Source organism: Lissotriton vulgaris, chromosome 4_1 (assembly GCF_964263255.1).
Source record: "Lissotriton vulgaris chromosome 4_1, aLisVul1.2, whole genome shotgun sequence".
NCBI classification, from domain to species: Eukaryota; Metazoa; Chordata; class Amphibia; order Caudata; family Salamandridae; genus Lissotriton; species Lissotriton vulgaris.
Window position 1 is genome coordinate 1,301,061,098 of NC_141691.1, and position 12,036 is coordinate 1,301,073,133.

The following is a 12,036-nucleotide window of genomic DNA, read 5'->3' on the forward strand; positions in this document are numbered from 1 at the left end:
AATTTATAAATATATAATATCAACATGAAGAAACTAATATGACTTTAAAAAAATTACAATACAAAAGAGATTTTCATACTTAGTGTTAGAACTTAGAACCATTAATGTTTTTTCCATGTGTTTTAGCAATAAAAAACAATTCATCACCTATATGCAATTGATTCATTTAACCATTCTATCAGCTTCCCCTCAAAGGAAATATAAAGATACACATGTTACAGAAGAAAATACATTTATTTTCAACATTAAAGGAGCATCAAGTATTGGCTTGGAGACGGATTGTAAGTATGTCCTTGGCATTTTTAATTTTATGCTCTAAAGACTAAACGAATAGGCTCACTAAATATATAGCATACTATTGAAGAAATAGCAGATGATGAAGTGCTACTGATTGTTAACCCGGGATAGTTGGAAAGCCTATATTCAGCTGTTTGCATTCATACTATCTTTATATTTCATCAACAGGACAAAACAAAAATGACCTCAATAAATTGCAATAATTAAGACATTTAGTTACTTGGCGTTAGAACTTAGAACCATTAATAGATATTCCAGGAGCTTTCAGAATAATAATGAATTCTACAACTATATCAAATGTATTCATCCAATCCTTCAAGCAGCGTTTGATCCAAGGTGATAAACAGTCAAAAATGAGACACAAGAAAAATTAATCTTTTTTCAAACAATTAAACTTGGCCTGTACAGGGATCGAACCTGTGACCTTGGCGTTATTAGCACCACGCTCTAACCATCTGAGCTAACAGGCCATTTTGCACAAGTTCCTGGAAGTCCAGCATATGAAGAATCGCTAATGATAGTTAACCCGGGAGATTTGGAAAGCTTAATTTCAGAGGTTTACCATGAAGTTATAAATATATAATATCAACATGAAGAAACTAATATGACTTTAAAAAAATTACAATACAAAAGAGATTTTCATACTTAGTGTTAGAACTTAGAACCATTAATGTTTTTTCCATGTGTTTTAGCAATAAATAACAATTCATCACCTATATGCAATTGAATCATCTAATCATTCTATCAGCTTCCCCTCAAAGGAAATATAGACATACACATGATACAGAAGAAAATACATCTATTTTCAACATTAAAGGAGCATCAAGTATTGGCTTGGAGACTGATTGAAAGTATGTCCTTGGCATTTTTAACTTTATGCTCTAAAGACTAAACTAATAGGCTCAATAAATATATAGCATACTATTGAAGAAATAGCAGATGATGAAGTGCTACCGATTGTTAACCCGGCATGGTTGGAAAGCTTATATTCAGCTGTTTACATTCATACTATCTTTATATTTCATCAACAAGACAAAACAAAAATGACCTCAATAAATTGCAATAAATAAAAGATTTAGTTACTTGGCGTTAGAACTTAGAACCATTAATAGATATTCCAGGAGCTTTCAGAATAATAATTAATTCTACAACTATATCAAATGTATTCATCCAATCCTTCAAGCAGCGTTTGATCCAAGGTGATAAACAGTCAAAAATGAGACACAAGAAAAATTAATCTTTTTTCAAACAATTAAACTTAGCCTGTACAGGGATCGAACCTGTGACCTTGGCGTTATTAGCACCACGCTCTAACCATCTGAGCTAACAGGCCGGTCTGCACAAATTCCTGGAAGTCCAGCATATGAAGAAGTGCTAATGATAGTTAACCCGGGAGATTTGGAAAGCTTAATTTCGGAGGTTTACCATGAAGTTATAAATATATAATATCAACATGAACAAAACTAATATGACTTTAAAAAAATTGCAATACAAAAGAGATTTTCATACTTAGTGTTAGAACTTAGAACCATTAATGATTTTTCCATGTGTTTTAGCAATTAATAACAATTCATCACCTATATGCAATTGAATCATCTAATCATTCTGTCAGCTTCCCCTCAAAAGAAATATAGACATACACATGATACAGAAGAAAATACATCTATTTTCAACATTAAAGGAGCATCAAGTATTGGCTTGGAGACTGATTGAAAGTATGTCCTTGGCATTTTTAACTTTATGCTCTAAAGACTAAACTAATAGGCTCAATAAATATATAGCATACTATTGAAGAAATAGCAGATGATGAAGTGCTACCGATTGTTAACCAGGGATAGTTGGAAAGCTTATATTCAGCTGTTTACATTCATACTATCTTTATATTTCATCAACAAGACAAAACAAAAATGACCTCAATAAATTGCAATAAATAAGAGATTTAGTTGCTTGGTGTTAGAACTTAGAACCATTAATAGATATTCCAGGAGCTTTCAGAATAATAATTAATTCTACAACTATATCAAATGTATTCATCCAATCCTTCAAGCAGCGTTTGATCCAAGGTGATAAACAGTCAAAAATGAGACACAAGAAAAATTAATCTTTTTTCAAACAATTAAACTTGGCCTGTACAGGGATCGAACCTGTGACCTTGGCGTTATTAGCACTACGCTCTATTGATCTGAGCTAACAGGCTATTTTGCACAAGTTCCTGGAAGTCCAGCATATGAAGAAGTGCTAATGATAGTTAACCCGGGAGATTTGGAAAGCTTAATTTCAGAGGTTTACCATGAAGTTATAAATATATAATATCAACATGAAGAAACTAATATGACTTTAAAAAAATTACAGTACAAAAGGTATTTTCATACTTAGTGTTAGAACTTAGAGCCATTAATGTTTTTTCCATGTGTTTTAGCAATAAATAACAATTCATCGGCTATATGCAATTGATTCATTTAATCATTCTATCAGCTTCCCCTCAAAATAAATATAGAGATACACATGATACAGAAGAAAATACATCTATTTTCAACATTAAAGGAGCATCAAGTATTGGCTTGGAGACTGATTGAAAGTATGTCCTTGGCATTTTTAACTTTATGCTCTAAAGACTAAACTAATAGGCTCAATAAATATATAGCATACTATTGAAGAAATAGCAGATGATGAAGTGCTACCAATTGATAACCCGGGATCTTTGGAAAGCTTATATTCAGCTGTTTACATTCATACTATCTTTATATTTAATCAACAAGACAAAACAAAAATGACCTCAATAAATTGCAATAAATAAGAGATTTAGTTACTTGGCGTTAGAACTTAGAACCATTAATAGATATTCCAGGAGCTTTCAGAATAATAATTAATTCTACAACTATATCAAACGTATTCATCCAATCCTTCAAGCAGCGTTTGATCCAAGGTGATAAACAGTCAAAAATGAGACACAAGAAAAATTAATCTTTTTTTTAAACAATTAAACTTGGCCTGTACAGGGATCGAACATGTGACCTTGGCGTTATTAGCACCACACTCTAACCATCTGAGCTAACAGGCCATTTTGCGCAAATTCCTGGAAGTCCAGCATATGAATAAGTGCTAATGATAGTTAACCCGGAGGTTTGGAAAGCTTAATTTCAGAGGTTTACCATGAAGTTATAAATATATAATATCAACATGAAGAAACTAATATGACTTTAAAAAAATTACAATACAAAAGAGATTTTCATACTTAGTGTTAGAACTTAGAACCATTAATGTTTTTTCCATGTGTTTTAGCAATAAATAACAATTCATCACCTATATGCAATTGTTTCATCTAAACATTCTATCAGCTTCCCCTCAAAGGAAATATAGACATACACATTATACAGAAGAAAATACATCTATTTTCAACATTAAAGGAGCATCAAGTATTGGCTTGGAGACTGATTGAAAGCATGTCCTTGGCATTTTTAACTTTATGCTCTAAAGACTAAACTACTAGGCTCACTAAATATATAGCATACTATTGAGGAAATAGCAGATGATGAAGTGCTACCGATTTTTAACCTGGGATAGTTGGAAAGCTTATATTCAGCTGTTTAAATTCATACTATCTTTATATTTCATCAACAAGACAAAACAAAAATGACCTCAATAATTGCAATAAATAAGAGAATTAGTTACTTGGCATTAGAACTTAGAACCATGAATAAATATTCCAGGAGCTTTCAGAATAATAATTAATTCTACAACTATATCAAATATATTCATCCAATCCTTCAAGCAGCATTTGATCCAAGGTGATAAACAGTCAAAAATGAGACACAAGAAAAATTAATATTTTTTCAAAAAATTAAACTTGGCCTGTACAGGGGTCGAGCCTGTGACCTTGGCGTTATTAGCACCACACTCTAACCATCTGAGCTAACAGGCCATTTTGCACAAATTGCTGGAAGTCCAGCATATGAAGAAGTGCTAATGATAGTTACCCCGGGAGATTTGGAAAGCTTAATTTCAGAGGTTTACCATGAAGTTATAAATATATAATATCAACATGAAGAAACTAATATGACTTTAAAAGAATTACAATACGAGAGAGATTTTCATACTTAGTGTTAGAACTTAGAACCATTAATGTTTTTTCCATGTGTTTTAGCAATAAATAACATTTCATCACCTATATGCAATTGATTCATTTAATCATTCTATCAGCTTCCCCTCAAAATAAATATAGAGATACACATGATACAGAAGAAAATACATCTATTTTCAACATTAAAGGAGCATCAAGTATTGGCTTGGAGACTGATTGAAAGTATGTCCTTGGCATTTTTAACTTTATGCTCTAAAGACTAAACTAATAGGCTCAATAAATATATAGCATACTATTGAAGAAATAGCGGATGATGAAGTGCTACCGATTGTTAACCCGGCATGGTTGGAAAGCTTATATTCAGCTGTTTACATTCATACTATCTTTATATTTCATGAACAAGACAAAACAAAAATGACCTCAATAAATTGCAATAAATAAGAGATTTAGTTACTTGGCGTTAGAACTTAGAACCATTAATAGATATTCCAGGAGCTTTCAGAATATTAAATAATTCTACAACTATATCAAATGTATTCATCCAATCCTTCAAGCAGCGTTTGATTCAAGGTGATAAACAGTCAAAAATGAGACACAAGAAAAATTAATCTTTTTTCAAATATTTAAACTTGGCCTGTACAGGGATCGAACCTGTGACCTTGGCGTTATTAGCACCACGCTCTAACCATCTGAGCTAACAGGCCATTTTGCACAAGTTCCTGGAAGTCCAGCATATGAAGAATCGCTAATGATAGTTAACCCGGGAGATTTGGAAAGCTTAATTTCAGAGGTTTACCATGAAGTTATAAATATATAATATCAACATGAAGAAACTAATATGACTTTAGAAAAATTACAATACAAAAGAGATTTTCATACTTAGTGTTAGAACTTAGAACCATTAATGTTTTTTCCATGTGTTTTAGCAATAAATAACAATTCATCACCTATATGCAATTGATTCATCTAAACATTCTATCAGCTTCCCCTCAAAGGAAATATAGACATACACATGATACAGAAGAAAATACATCTATTTTCAACATTAAAGGAGCATCAAGTATTGGCTTGGAGACTGATTGAAAGTATGTCCTTGGCATTTTTAACTTTATGCTCTAAAGACTAAACTAATAGGCTCAATAAATATATAGCATACTATTGAAGAAATAGCAGAGGATGAAGTGCTACCGATTGTTAACCCGGGATAGTTGGAAAGCTTATATTCAGCTGTTTACATTCATACTATCTTTATATTTCATCAACAAGACAAAACAAAAATGACCTCAATAAATTGCAATAAATAAAAGATTTAGTTACTTGGCGTTAGAACTTAGAACCATTAATAGATATTCCAGGAGCTTTCAGAATAATAATTAATTCTACAACTATATCAAATGTATTCATCCAATCCTTCAAGCAGCGTTTGATCCAAGGTGATAAACAGTCAAAAATGAGACACAAGAAAATTAATCTTTTTTCAAACAAATAAACTTGGCCTGTACAGGGATCGAACCTGTGACCTTGGCGTTATTAGCACCACACTCTAATCATCTGGGCTAACAGGCCATTTTGCACAAATTCCTGGAAGTCCAATATATGAAGAAGTGCTAATGATAGTTAACCCGGGAGATATGGAAAGCTTCATTTCAGAGGTTTACCATGAATTTATAAATATATAATATCAACATGAAGAAACTAATATGACTTTAAAAAAATTACAATACAAAAGCGATTTTCATACTTAGTGTTAGAACTTAGAACCATTAATGTTTTTTCCATGTGTTTTAGCAATAAATAACAATTCATCACCTATATGCAATTGATTCATTTAACCATTCTATCAGCTTCCCCTCAAAGGAAATATAGAGATACACATGTTACAGAAGAAAATACATTTATTTTCAACATTAAAGGAGCATCAAGTATTGGCTTGGAGACGGATTGTAAGTATGTCCTTGGCATTTTTAATTTTATGCTCTAAAGACTAAACGAATAGGCTCACTAAATATATAGCATACTATTGAAGAAATAGCAGATGATGAAGTGCTACTGATTGTTAACCCGGGATAGTTGGAAAGCCTATATTCAGCTGTTTGCATTCATACTATCTTTATATTTCATCAACAGGACAAAACAAAAATGACCTCAATAAATTGCAATAATTAAGAGATTTAGTTACTTGGCGTTAGAACTTAGAACCATTATTAGATATTCCAGGAGCTTTCAGAATAATAATTAATTCTACAACTATATCAAATGTATTCATCCAATCCTTCAAGCAGCGTTTGATCCAAGGTGATAAACAGTCAAAAATGAGACACAAGAAAAATTAATTTTTTTTCAAACAATTAAACTTGGCCTGTACAGGGATCGAACCTGTGACCTTGGCGTTATTAGCACCACGCTCTAACCATCTGAGCTAACAGGCCGGTCTGCACAAATTCCTGGAAGTCAAGCATATGAAGAAGTGCTAATGATAGTTAACCTGGGAGATTTGGAAAGCTTAATTTCGGAGGTTTACCATGAAGTTATAAATATATAATATCAACATGAAGAAACTAATATGACTTTAGAAAAATTACAATACAAAAGAGATTTTCATACTTAGTGTTAGAACTTAGAGCCATTAATGTTTTTTCCATGTGTTTTAGCAATAAATAACAATTCATCACCTATATGCAATTGATTCATCTAATCATTGTGTCAGCTTCCCCTCGAAGGAAATATAGACATACAAATGATACTGAAGAAAATACATCTATTTTCAACATTAAAGGAGCATCAAGTATTGGCTTAGAGACTGATTGAAAGTATGTTCTTGGCATTGTTAACTTTATGCTCTAAAGACTAAACTAATAGGCTCAATAAATATATAGCATACTATTGAAGAAATAGCAGATGATGAAGTGCTACCGATTGTTAACCCGGGATAGTTGGAAAGCTTATATTCAGCTGTTTACATTCATACTATCTTTATATTTCATCAACAAGACAAAACAAAAATGACCTCAATAAATTGCAATAAATAAGAGATTTAGTTACTTGGCGTTAGAACTTAGAACCATTAATAGATATTCCAGGAGCTTTCAGAATAATAATTAATTCTACAACTATATCAAATGCATTCATCCAATCCTTCAAGCAGCGTTTGATCCAAGGTGATAAACAGTCAAAAATGAGACACAAGAAAATTAATCTTTTTTCAAACAAATAAACTTGGCCTGTACAGGGATCGAACCTGTGACCTTGGCGTTATTAGCACCACACTCTAACCATCTGAGCTAAGAGCCCATTTTGCACAAATTCCTGGAAGTCCAGCATATGAAGAAGTGCTAATAATAGTTAACCCGGGAGATTTGGAAAGCTTCATTTCAGAGGTTTACCATGAATTTATAAATATATAATATCCACATGAAGAAACTAATATGACTTTAAAAAAATTACAATACAAAAGAGATTTTCATACTTAGTGTTAGAACTTAGAACCATTAATGTTTTTTCCATGTGTTTTAGCAATAAATAACAATTCATCACCTATATGCAATTGATTCATTTAACCATTCTATCAGCTTCCCCTCAAAGGAAATATAGAGATACACATGTTACAGAAGAATATACATTTATTTTCAACATTAAAGGAGCATCAAGTATTGGCTTGGAGATGGATTGTAAGTATGTCCTTGGCATTTTTAACTTTATGCTCTAAAGACTAAACGAATAGGCTCACTAAATATATAGCATACTATTGAAGAAATAGCAGATGATGAAGTGCTACTGATTGTTAACCCGGGATAGTTGGAAAGCTTATATTCAGCTGTTTGCATTCATACTATCTTTATATTTCATCAACAGGACAAAACAAAAATGACCTCAATAAATTGCAATGAATAAGAGATTTAGTTACTTGGCGTTAGAACTTAGAACCATTAATAGATATTCCAGGAGCTTTCAGAATAATAATTAATTCTACAACTATATCAAATGTATTCATCCAATCCTTCAAGCAGTGTTTGATCCAAGGTGATAAACAGTCAAAAATAAGACACAAGAAAAATTAATCTTTTTTCAAACAATTAAACTTGGCCTGTACAGGGATCGAACCTGTGACCTTGGCGTTATTAGCACCAAGCTCTAACCATCTGTGCTAACAGGCCATTTTGCACAAATTCCTGGAAGTCCAGCATATGAAGAAGAGCTAATGATAGTTAACCAGGAAGATTTGGAAAGCTTAATTTCAGAGGTGTACCATGAAGTTATAAATATATAATATCAACATGAAGAAACTAATATGACATTAAAAAAATTACAATACAAAAGAGATTTTCATACTTAGTGTTAGAACTTAGAACCATTAATGTTTTTTCCATGTGTTTTAGCAATAAATAACAATTCATCACCTATATGCAATTGAATCATCTAATCATTCTATCAGCTTCCCCTCAAAGGAAATATAGACATACACATGATACAGAAGAAAATACATCTATTTTCAACATTAAAGGAGCATCAAGTATTGGTTTGGAGACTGATTGAAAGTATGTCCTTGGCATTTTCAACTATATGCTCTAAAGACTAAACTAATAGGCTCAATAAATATATAGCATACTATTGAAGAAATAGCAGATGATGAAGTGCTACCGATTGTTAACCCGGGATAGTTGGAAAGCTTATATTCAGCGGCTTACATTCATACTATCTTTATATTTCATCAACAAGACAAAACAAAAATGACCTCAATAAATTGCAATAAATAAGAGATTTAGTTACTTGGCATTAGAACTTAGAACCATTAATAGATATTCCAGGAGCTTTCAGAATAATAATTAATTTTGCAACTATATAAAATGTATTCATCCAATCCTTCAAGCAGTGTTTGATCCAAGGTGATAAACAGTCAAAAATGAGACACAAGAAAAATTAATCTTTTTTCAAACAATTAAACTTGGCCTGAACAGGGATCGAACCTGTGACCTTGGCGTTATTAGCACCACACTCTAACCATCTGAGCTAACAGGCCATTTTGCACAAGTTCCTGGAAGTCCAGCATATGAAGAATTGCTAACGATAGTCAACCCGGGAGATTTGGAAAGCTTAATTACAGAGGTTTACCATGAAGTTATAAATATATAATATCGACATGAAGAAACTAATATGACTTTAAAAAAATTACAATACAAAAGAGATTTTCATACTTAGTGTTAGAACTTAGAACCATTAATGTTTTTTCCATGTGTTTTAGCAATAAATAACAATTCATCACCTATATGCAATTGAATCATCTAATCATTCTGTCAGCTTCCCCTCAAAGGAAATATAGACATACACATGATACAGAAGAAAATACATCTATTTTCAACATTAAAGGAGCATCAAGTATTGGCTTGGAGACTGATTGAAAGTATGTCCTTGGCATTTTTAACTTTATGCTCTAAAGACTAAACTAATAGGCTCAATAAATATATAGCATACTATTGAAGGAATAGCAGATGATGAAGTGCTACCGATTGTTAACCGGGGATAGTTGGAAAGCTTATATTCAGCTGTTTACATTCATACTATCTTTATATTTCATCAACAAGACAAAACAAAAATGACCTCAATAAATTGCAATAAATAATAGATTTAGTTGCTTGGCGTTAGAACTTAGAACCATTAATAGATATTCCAGGAGTTTTCAGAATAATAATTAATTCTACAACTATATCAAATGCATTCATCCAATCCTTCAAGCAGTGTGTGATCCAAGGTGATAAACAGTCAAAAATGAGACACAAGAAAAACTCATCTTTTTTCAAACAATTAAACTTGGCCTGTACAGGGATCGAACCTGTGACCTTGGCGTTATTAGCACCACACTCTAACCATCTGAGCTAACAGGCCATTTTGCACAAGTTCCTGGAAGTCCAGCATATGAAGAATTGCTAATGATAGTTAACCCGGGAGATTTGGAAAGCTTAATTTCAGAGGTTTACCATGAAGTTATAAATATATAATATCAACATGAAGAAACTAATATGACTTTAAAAAAATTACAATACCAAAGAGATTTTCATACTTAGTGTTAGAACTTAGAACCATTAATGATTTTTCCATGTGTTTTAGCAATTAATAACAATTCATCACCTATATGCAATTGAATCATCTAATCATTCTGTCAGCTTCCCCTCAAAGGAAATATAGACATACACATGATACAGAAGAAAATACATCTATTTTCAACATTAAAGGGGCATCAAGTATTGGCTTGGAGACTGATTGAAAGTATGTCCTTGGCATTTTCAACTTTATGCTCTAAAGACTAAACTAATAGGCTCAATAAATATATAGCATACTATTGAAGAAATAGCAGATGATGAAGTGCTACCGATTGTTAACCGGGGATAGTTGGAAAGCTTATATTCAGCTGTTTACATTCATACTATCTTTATATTTCATCAACAAGACAAAACAAAAATGACCTCAATAAATTGCAATAAATAAGAGATTTAGTTGCTTGGTGTTAGAACTTAGAACCATTAATAGATATTCCAGGAGCTTTCAGAATAATAATTAATTCTACAACTATATCAAATGTATTCATCCAATCCTTCAAGCAGCGTTTGATCCAAGGTGATAAACAGTCAAAAATGAGACACAAGAAAAATTAATCTTTTTTCAAACAATTAAACTTGGCCTGTACAGGGATCGAACCTGTGACCTTGGCGTTATTAGCACTACGCTCTATTGATCTGAGCTAACAGGCTATTTTGCACAAATTCCTGGAAGTCCAGCATATGAAGAAGTGCTAATGATAGTTAACCCGGGAGATTTGGAAAGCTTAATTTCAGAGGTTTACCATGAAGTTATAAATATATAATATCAACATGAAGAAACTAATATGACTTTAAAAAAATTACAGTACAAAAGGTATTTTCATACTTAGTGTTAGAACTTAGAACCATTAATGTTTTTTCCATGTGTTTTAGCAATAAATAACAATTCATCACCTATATGCAATTGATTCATTTAATCATTCTATCAGCTTCCCCTCAAAATAAATATAGAGATACACATGATACAGAAGAAAATACATCTATTTTCAACATTAAAGGAGCATCAAGTATTGGCTTGGAGACGGATTGTAAGTATGTCCTTGGCATTTTTAACTTCATGCTCTAAAGACTAAACGAATAGGCTCACTAAATATATAGCATACTATTGAAGAAATAGCAGATGATGAAGTGCTACTGATTGTTAACCCAGGATAGTTGGAAAGCTTATATTCCGCTGTTTGCATTCATACTATCTTTATATTTCATCAACAGGACAAAACAAAAATGACCTCAATAATTTGCAATAAATAAGAGATTTAGTTACTTGGCGTTAGAACTTAGAACCATTAATAGATATTCCAGGAGCTTTCAGAATAATAATTAATTCTACAATTATATCAAATGTATTCATCCAATCCTTCAAGCAGCGTTTGATCCAAGGTGATAAACAGTCAAAAATGAGACACAAGAAAAATTAATCTTTTTTCAAACAATTAAACTTGGCCTGTACAGGGATAGAACCTGTGACCTTGGCGTCATAAGCACCATGCTCTAACCATCTGTGCTAACAGGCCATTTTGCACAAATTCCTGGAAGTCCAGCATATGAAGAAGAGCTAATGATAGT

The 12,036-nt window shown here is 32.0% G+C and overlaps 4 non-coding genes across 4 annotated transcripts; all 4 read right to left on the bottom strand.

Annotated features, from left to right (window-relative positions):
• Window positions 1-693: 693 nt before the first annotated feature.
• TRNAI-AAU (transfer RNA isoleucine (anticodon AAU)) lies at window positions 694-767 on the bottom strand. The gene has a single exon. It is a non-coding gene; the product is annotated as a tRNA-Ile (tRNA).
• A 4,241-nt stretch (window positions 768-5,008) lies between these two features.
• On the bottom strand, window positions 5,009-5,082 carry TRNAI-AAU (transfer RNA isoleucine (anticodon AAU)). The gene has a single exon. It is a non-coding gene; the product is annotated as a tRNA-Ile (tRNA).
• Window positions 5,083-6,733: 1,651 nt separating this feature from the next.
• Window positions 6,734-6,807, bottom strand: TRNAI-AAU (transfer RNA isoleucine (anticodon AAU)). Its single transcript has one exon. It is a non-coding gene; the product is annotated as a tRNA-Ile (tRNA).
• A 5,103-nt stretch (window positions 6,808-11,910) lies between these two features.
• TRNAI-UAU (transfer RNA isoleucine (anticodon UAU)) lies at window positions 11,911-11,984 on the bottom strand. The gene has a single exon. It is a non-coding gene; the product is annotated as a tRNA-Ile (tRNA).
• Between the last annotated feature and the right edge of the window lie 52 nt (window positions 11,985-12,036).